Below are 8,054 nucleotides of genomic sequence, written 5' to 3'. Positions count from 1 at the left end.
AGACCACATGGTCCCCATTAAAGTGTTATTATTTTTTTTTCATAAATTGGAAAATTAGAGATTGGTTGCAAAATTCTGTTTATCGATTAGTATGGCTGGCAACATATCAGACAGACATAATTTATCTGTTTTTCTCCGTAATTTCTTAATTATTTTGACATCTTGGAAATTTGTCATCCTGGTTAGTGATATTTGTTTTTCCTATCCCTTCTATAGTCATGTAGTTTTTTCTCTTCTCATATTTTATGCGAAGGAAGTAAGTAATGTATAAGTAATGAATCCATTGATTCTAGGAAGTGATTGCTGCTGAGTATTTGGCATTCAATAGAGAAAATTTCCAACCCTTATTTTGGAGAAAAATTCTTGCAAACAGATATAATGAGTGGCATTGTGACACAGTATTTGTTTTATCCTCACTGATTGGTGGTGAATGCTAATAATACTAACTTTGGCTTTGTAGATGGTAAGACGCATCAATTTTTATCAAGCAGTAGCAGGAATTGATAGGCCTTTGTCTGCATCCATGGGGGAATATGCAGTTGCTACCAGGTTATTTGAGAGAGACTCTCTTCATCCTGCTGTTGATTATGGAGTAGCCAAAGCATTAGTTAGACAAGTGGAAGTTAGTGAATGGCGATGAAAACGAAAACGATTTCCAGCTTCTATCACACACGGCCTTAGCAATGGACACCAGCATCAAAGTCCAAGAGCTTTAATTGATGCATATGGCAGTGACAAAAGCCAACAAAGTTCAAGCAGCAAGCCTTTGTTAGTTGAACCGCTGGATATAAATGGTATAGACAACAAGGTGTTGTCAACATCATGGCAGAATACTGAAGAGGAGGAGTTTGATTGGGAAGATATGAGTCCAACCTTATGGTCTTCAACTACTGGTTTCTCCAGGGAAAGGCCTGTTGTTGCAGCTAATGCAACACTGTCAGGGCAAGATGCCAGGAAGGGATGGTGTATTAGAGATGTATGTAATATAAACCAGTTATGTGTTTTCACCTACCAGTTTAAACTTTAGTAGGCATATTTGTTCATGAAAATTTTGATGTAATTTGGAAGGAAATAAGACTTGCCAATTCCTTGCTAATAGAATTGAAATTTTATTAATTCTATTTGCAGTTTCATCGTGCACCACTGGGTCAGGTACCTAGATTCCAAAATCTAATCAATGATAGTCTAGGCTCTTCTCAACCTCATGATGCCTGGAAGATTATTCATCACGCGTCTAACTCACCACAACATATCTTTAGTAATAGGGGGCCAGCAAGGAGTCTCATGATCCCTCCTATTGACAACATTCGAAATACTGATATAAACCCATATCAGGTTCCACCTGCATCTTTTGAAATAAGGCCTTCTACAAATTTGAATGTCACTCGACCTCCTACCTTAAATCCAATAACTCCATTGCAAAAACGTTAGGAGTCAGTTTGAAGCTACACATACTAGTAACCCTATTGTAAATAAATCTTCGTTTTAGCCAGAACAGTCATTTGACAGTGTTGAGAACAAGGATGCAAGTATTTCTAAGTGTTGAAACTGTGCCTACAATAGCTGCATACGTGAATGTTTTAGTCAATTTTTAAAGTTTAAAATTGTTTGTTGCTTAGGATGTATTCTTTAGGAGTTCTGTTTTTATTTTTTATCAGACTAGAAACTGTTTTAGTCATGTTTAAAAATAAGAGATTTTTGTTTTGTATATTTGACTCTAACTCTATTTAAAGAACAAATGAATAACAATTATGTATCATTCATAAATATATTTGCTCTTCTCTGTTTTTTATCTAATCTTTAACAAATTAGTATCAAGAGCCATCATCTTGAGGGATTTGTGAGTTGAGAGAAACCATTATGGAAGCAGACATAACACACATAATACCACCACCAGTTTTTGATGGTGAGAAGTACGACCTATGGGCTGCAAGGATGACTACCCATCTTGAAGCACTAGATCTTTGGGAACTGATAGAAGAAGACTGTGCAGTTTGTCCACTGCCTGAAAATCCTACAATGGCTTAGCTAAAGAATCACAAAGAGAGGAAGACAAGAAAATCCAAGGCCAAAGCTTGTCTTTTCTCTTCAGTTTCAAAAATCATATTTACGAGAATTATGAATTTGAATTTTGCGAAGGACATTTGAGACTACCTCAAATCAGAGTATCAAGGTAGTGAGCAAACGAAAGGTATGAAGGAACTTAACTTGGCTAGAGAATTTGAGATGCAGAGCACGAAGGAGACAAAAACTATCAAAAGTTATGCTGACAAACTGTTGAGTATTGCAAAGAAGGTATGTCTCCTTGGTAAGGATTTTCCTGATGAAAGGATAATGCAAAAAATACTTGTTATTGTACCTGGAAAGTATGAATCCAAAATATCAGCATTAGAGGAGTCAAAAGACTTGTCAAATATCACCCTTGGAGAATTGGTAAATGCTTTATAAGCACTGGAACATAGGAGAATGATGAGACATGAGGAGGCAGTACAAGGTGTTTTTCATATAAAAGCACAAAACTCAGGAGGAGACAAAGATAAGAAGAACAACAAATGGAAGAACAAGAAACCAGCTGAAAGCTCCAACAAGCAACAAAATGATACTTTTCCGCCTTGTCCACACTACAAAAAAACAAACCACTCTAAAAACAATGTTGGTGGAGGCCTGACATCAAGTGCATAAAATGTGGTAAGTTGGGGCATGTAAAGCGGATTTGCAAGTCACCAGAGGAGGCAAAGGTGTCCATGGAGCAACAAGAAGAAGAGCAACTTTTTGTTACAACATGTTTTGTTACAAGCAATAGTTCCAATGATTCATGGTTAATAGACATCGGCTGTACAAATCATATGACAAACGACAAAACGCTTTTTAAAGAGCTTGACAAAACCATTGTTTCCAAAGTAAAAATTGGAAATGGTGATTTCATCTCAGTCAAAGGAAAAGGAATTGTTACTATAGAAAGTTTAACAAGTTTGAAACATATCTCTGATGTCTTATATGTGCTTGACATTGACTAGAATTTGCTTAGTGTGGCGCAACTAGTTGAAAAGGGCTTCAAAGTTATATTTGAAGGCAAATGGTGCTTGATTAAGGATGCAGAAGGCATAAATGTGTTTAAGGTGAAAATGAGGGCCAAAAGCTATGCTTTAAATCTCATGGAAGAGGAGCGAATAGCTTTTTCAAGCACCTACAACAATAATGAATTATGTCACAAAAGGCTCGGACATTTCCACCTTGTGGAACTTCTATACATGCAGAAACATGCCTTGGTGAAAGGTGTGTCATTGCTTGAAGACAAACTGGCTGATTGTGTAGCTTGTCAATATGGCAAGCAAATTAGATTACCATTTTCCCAAACAATGTGGAGAACAACACAAAAATTGCAGTTAGTACATACAAATGTCGGAGGACCTCAGAGAACAACATCTTTGAATGGTAATAGATATTATATTACATTTATTGATGATTATTCCAGATTTTGTTGGATTTATTTCTTTAAATCCAAGACTGAGGTAGCTAACATATTTTGGAAACACAAAACATTGGTGGAGAATCAAAGTGGTTACAGGTTACACATAATAAGATTAGATAATGGGAAGGAATATGCAAATGACACATTTCACAAATTTTGTGAATAAGCTGGAATAAAGAACTAACTCACTATACCGTACGCCCCACAATAGAATGGTGTAAGTGAGAGAAAAAATAGAAGTATCATGGAGATGACAAGGTGTATGTTGCATGAAAAGGAGTTGCCAAAGAAGCTGTGGGTAGAGGCTGCAAGCACTGCAGTATTTTTGCTTAATAGGTTACCATCCAAAGTGCTGAATAGAAAGACCCCATTTGAAGGCTGGTTTGGTTACAAACCAGATTTGTAGAATCTAAATTTTTTTTGTTGTCTTTGTTTTTCTTTTGTACCACAGGTTAAAAGAGACAAGTTGGACAAGAAGGCAGAACTAGAAGTTTTTATCAGATACAACAATACTTCCAAAGCTTATAGAATTTTTCAACCACAAAATGGAAAAATTCTTGTAAGTAGAGATGTCAAGTTCATGGAAGAAAAACAATGGAGTTGGGAGGAGTCAATAAAAAAGCAACTACCAGAAATTCCACAATTCATTGATGATGATATAAACGACTTTCCAGTTAGAGGTACAAGACTCTTATCTGAAATTTATGAAAAGAGTAATGTAGTTGTCTTGGAACCTGCTGATTTTAAAGAAGCTGAGATGGATGATAAGTGGATAGAAGCAATGAAGGAAGAGCTAAAGATGATCGAAAAGAATGACACTTGGGAGCTAGTGGATAGACCTCAACACAAGCAACCTATAGGAGTCAAATGGGTTTATAGAACTAAGCTAAATACAGATGGTTCTATAAATAAATACAATGCTAGGTTGGTCGTGAAGGGCTATGCTCAAGTGTTCGGAGTGGATTTTTCATAAACGTTTGCTCCGGTTGCACGCCTCAATACAATTAAAATGCTGCTTTCTTTGACTGCTCAAAAGGGATGGAAAGTTTACCATTTAGATGTAAAGTTTGCCTTCCTAAATGGTTATTTGCAGGAGGAAATATGTGTGGAGCAACCAGAGGGATTTCAAGTCAAGGGACAGGATGAGAAGGTCTACAAACTAAAAAATACCTTGTATGGTCTTAAACAGGCCCTTAAGGCCTGGTACAGTAGAATTGATGATTATCTTCAAAACCTTGGGTTTATTAAAAGTCCAAGTGAAGCTACATTGTATATGAAACCGATGGGTACTAATTTAATCATAGTTTCTATCTATGTTGATGACTTGCTTGTAACAGGGAATGAAGAAAAGTTAATAATGGAGTTTAAAGTTGAAATGTTGCGAGTGTTTGAAATGACAGACCTTGGCCTGATGTCTTTCTTTTTGGGTATGGAGGTAAAGCAAGACTATGGTGGAGTCTTCATATGCCAAAAAAAATACGCAAGGGAAATACTCAAAAAAATTCGCATGGAGGATTGCAAAAGCACTGCTACTCCAATGAACCAAAGGGAAAAATTCAATAAAGATGACGGGGCTTATAAGGTAGAGGAGCATCACTTCAGAAGCCTAATTGGTTGTTTAATGTATCTTACTGCAACCAGGCCCGACACCATGTTTGCAGTAAGTATGCTCTCAAGATTTATGCATTATGCTAGTGAAGTGCATCTTCAAGTTCTCAAACGGATTGTGAGATATGTCAAGGGGACTGTAGACTATGGTGTTAAGTACACTCAATCTCAGAATTTTCAGTTTTATGGTTATTCTGACAGTGATTGGGGTGATTCAATTGATGATATGAAAAATAAATAGGTTATTGTTTCAGCTTTGGTTCAGGTATGTTTTCTTGGAGTTCAAAAAAGCAAGACATAGTGGCTCGAAGCACAACTGAGACAGAATATGTGGCAGCCACTGTAGCTGTGAATCAAGCTATTTGGCTAAGGCGTATACTTGCTGATTTACATATGGAACAAAAGGAGCCTACACAAATCTTGTTGATAATCAAGCAACTATTTCCATTTCAAATAATCCTATTTTTCATAGCAGGACTAAGCATTTCAAGATCAAGTTTTTTTTAAGGGAAACACAGAGAGAAGGTGAAGTCAAACTAATTTACCGCAGAATTGAAAATCAAGGTGCAAATGTCTTAACAAAAGCTCTTCTAAAAGCTAGATTTGAAGATTTAAGAAATAAACTAGGTGTCTGCAACTATTGAGGCAAGGAGGAGATTTTTAGAAACTGTGCCTGCAATAGCTGCATACGTGAATGTTTTAGTCAATTTTTTAAATTTAAAATTGTCTGTTGCTTAGGATCTATTTTTTAGGAGTTTTGTTTCTATTTTTTTTATCAGATTAAAAACTGTTTTAGTTATGCCTAAAAATAAGAGATTTTTTGTTTTATATATTTTACTCTAACTCTATTTAAAGAACAAATGAATAACAGTTATGTATCCTTCATAAATATCTTGTGTTTTTTTATCTAATCTTTAACACTAAGATACATCAGTTGCCGAATTAGCATCCCGGGCTAATTTCGTCCAACCAGCAAAATCACATGCAAGCACCACAACTGCAGTTTTTTCCATCTCAGGGTCCAACACCCTCACAATTTAGTCAAGGGAGGTCTTTGCAACCACATGGTGCTTCTATAAGTACAGCCAGGTCAAATCCGTTACATGTTATACAATTCCCTTCACCAGTCCAAAGCATTGCAAATAACCCTTTCATTGGATTTGGATATACTATTTTAATTAGTTCTCTGTCTCAAGGCGTGATCTCATTGGCTAACAAGCTGCCTGCACAGGTGTTATGATTGATCAAGGATCAATCACTGGACTTCGAGGGCCAGACCTCCCAAGCACGAAAATAAAGAAGATAAGTGTTTGATTCGAATTGTTCATCTGCCTTCTTTCATTAAATGGGTATTTATAATGGAATTACAATAACAGAATTTGTATTCTTGTGTGGGTAGGTCCTAACAGAAAGGGAATATTCTTAGTAATGGCAGACAAAGATCAAGGGCTATTCCCCTGATATCCAGCTCAGCAATTCCAGCTCATCGTGGCTCCTCTCAACGGTTGTTAACGGCTAGTGAAGTCCTTCAGGTATGTAGGTGCTTTAATTTTCCTTTTGGGTCTCGTCTCTGAGTTGTTATCATTCTCACTGCATCCGGAAGCACCTTGTCCTCAAGGTGGTAATCAGCCCGTAACTGGTCCCAATTTTCCCAGGTAGTGTCATCTGGGGAAAGCCCCTGCCACTGCACAAGGACTTCGAGTGCAGAGTCTTTGTTTTGACGAGTACCTAAGAAAGTCAGAGGTTGAATCAGCAAATGATCATCGCTCAAAAGTACCGGTAAAGTGCTGGAGTGAGAACTGGTATCCAACTCAGTGGAATGATATGGCTTTAAGAGATAGCAGTGGAAAACAGGGTGTATCCTAGCTTCTTCTGGTAACTGGAGTTTGTAGGCCGTAGATCCGATTCGTTCTATGACCCGAAAGGGCCCATAGAATCTTTTATTGAGCTTCGAATCAGCACCTGTTTGACCAGAGACCGAAACCTGTCGGTGTGGTCGCAGTTTGACCAAGACCATGTCACCCACCTGGTATTCAACTTCACGACGCTTCTTATCGGCAAAGTACTTCATGCGACTTTGGGCCTTTTCTAACTTCTTTTTGATTTCAGTGAAAACAGCTTCACGGTCTTTGAGTATAGTGTCCACAGCATCAACATTAGAGTCTCCTGCCAAGTATTGCGGAAAATTAAAGGGTTTCTTTCCGAATGTGATCTCATATGGAGAGAGACCAGAGCTTGAGTTCCAGGAAGTGTTGTAAGACCACTCCACCCAACCCAACAACCTGCCCCATGAAGAAGGTCTCTTATGAACAAAAGCTCGAAGATATCCTTCAATCACCCGATTTAAGACTTCTGTTTGCCCGTCTGATTGCGGGTGATATGCAGAGCTTAAGCGCAGCTTGGTACCACTAAGGCGGAAGAGCTCCTGCCAAAATTTGCTGAGGAACAGAGGATCATGATCGGATACTAAACTCCGAGGCATCCCATGAATTTTTCCAACAAGGTCCATAAAGAGGATGGCCACTGTATACGCCGTATGATGTGTTGGGAGCATGCCCAGATGGATTCCTTTTGAGAATCGATCTACAATAACCAATATGGCAGTATTCCCTCGAAATGTTGGTAGCCCCGTGATGAAATCGAGGGACAAGTCCTCCCACGGCCGGCAAGGCACCGACAAGGGACATAACAGTCCTGCCGGTTTGCGCGTTTCATACTTCGTTTGCTGACAATCCAGACAAGAAGCAACGAATCGTTCCACATCCTTTCGAATTCCTTGCCAATAAAAGTTCTCCGTTAATCTGGCCAGCGTCTTTGTGACACCCATATGTCCCCCCGTGGGTGTACAATGGTACTCCTGTAGCAGAGTGTTCACAATGGGCATAGTGGAAGGGAGCCAGATACGGTCTTTGTGAAGGACGAAGTCCTTGGTGATTGAGAATTCCGGACTTTGATCAGGGTGAGCTATAATGGT

General features: G+C 38.3%; 1 long non-coding RNA gene across 1 annotated transcript; it reads left to right on the top strand.

Annotated features, from left to right (window-relative positions):
• LOC114402745 lies at positions 1 to 1,116 on the top strand. Its single transcript, XR_003664502.1, has 2 exons — positions 1 to 181; positions 461 to 1,116. It is a non-coding gene; the product is annotated as an uncharacterized LOC114402745 (long non-coding RNA).
• The last annotated feature ends 6,938 nt before the right edge of the window (positions 1,117 to 8,054 follow it).

Source organism: Glycine soja, chromosome 20 (assembly GCF_004193775.1).
Source record: "Glycine soja cultivar W05 chromosome 20, ASM419377v2, whole genome shotgun sequence".
Classification (NCBI taxonomy): domain Eukaryota; kingdom Viridiplantae; phylum Streptophyta; class Magnoliopsida; order Fabales; family Fabaceae; genus Glycine; species Glycine soja.
This window is presented reverse-complemented; position numbering and strand designations above follow the sequence as displayed.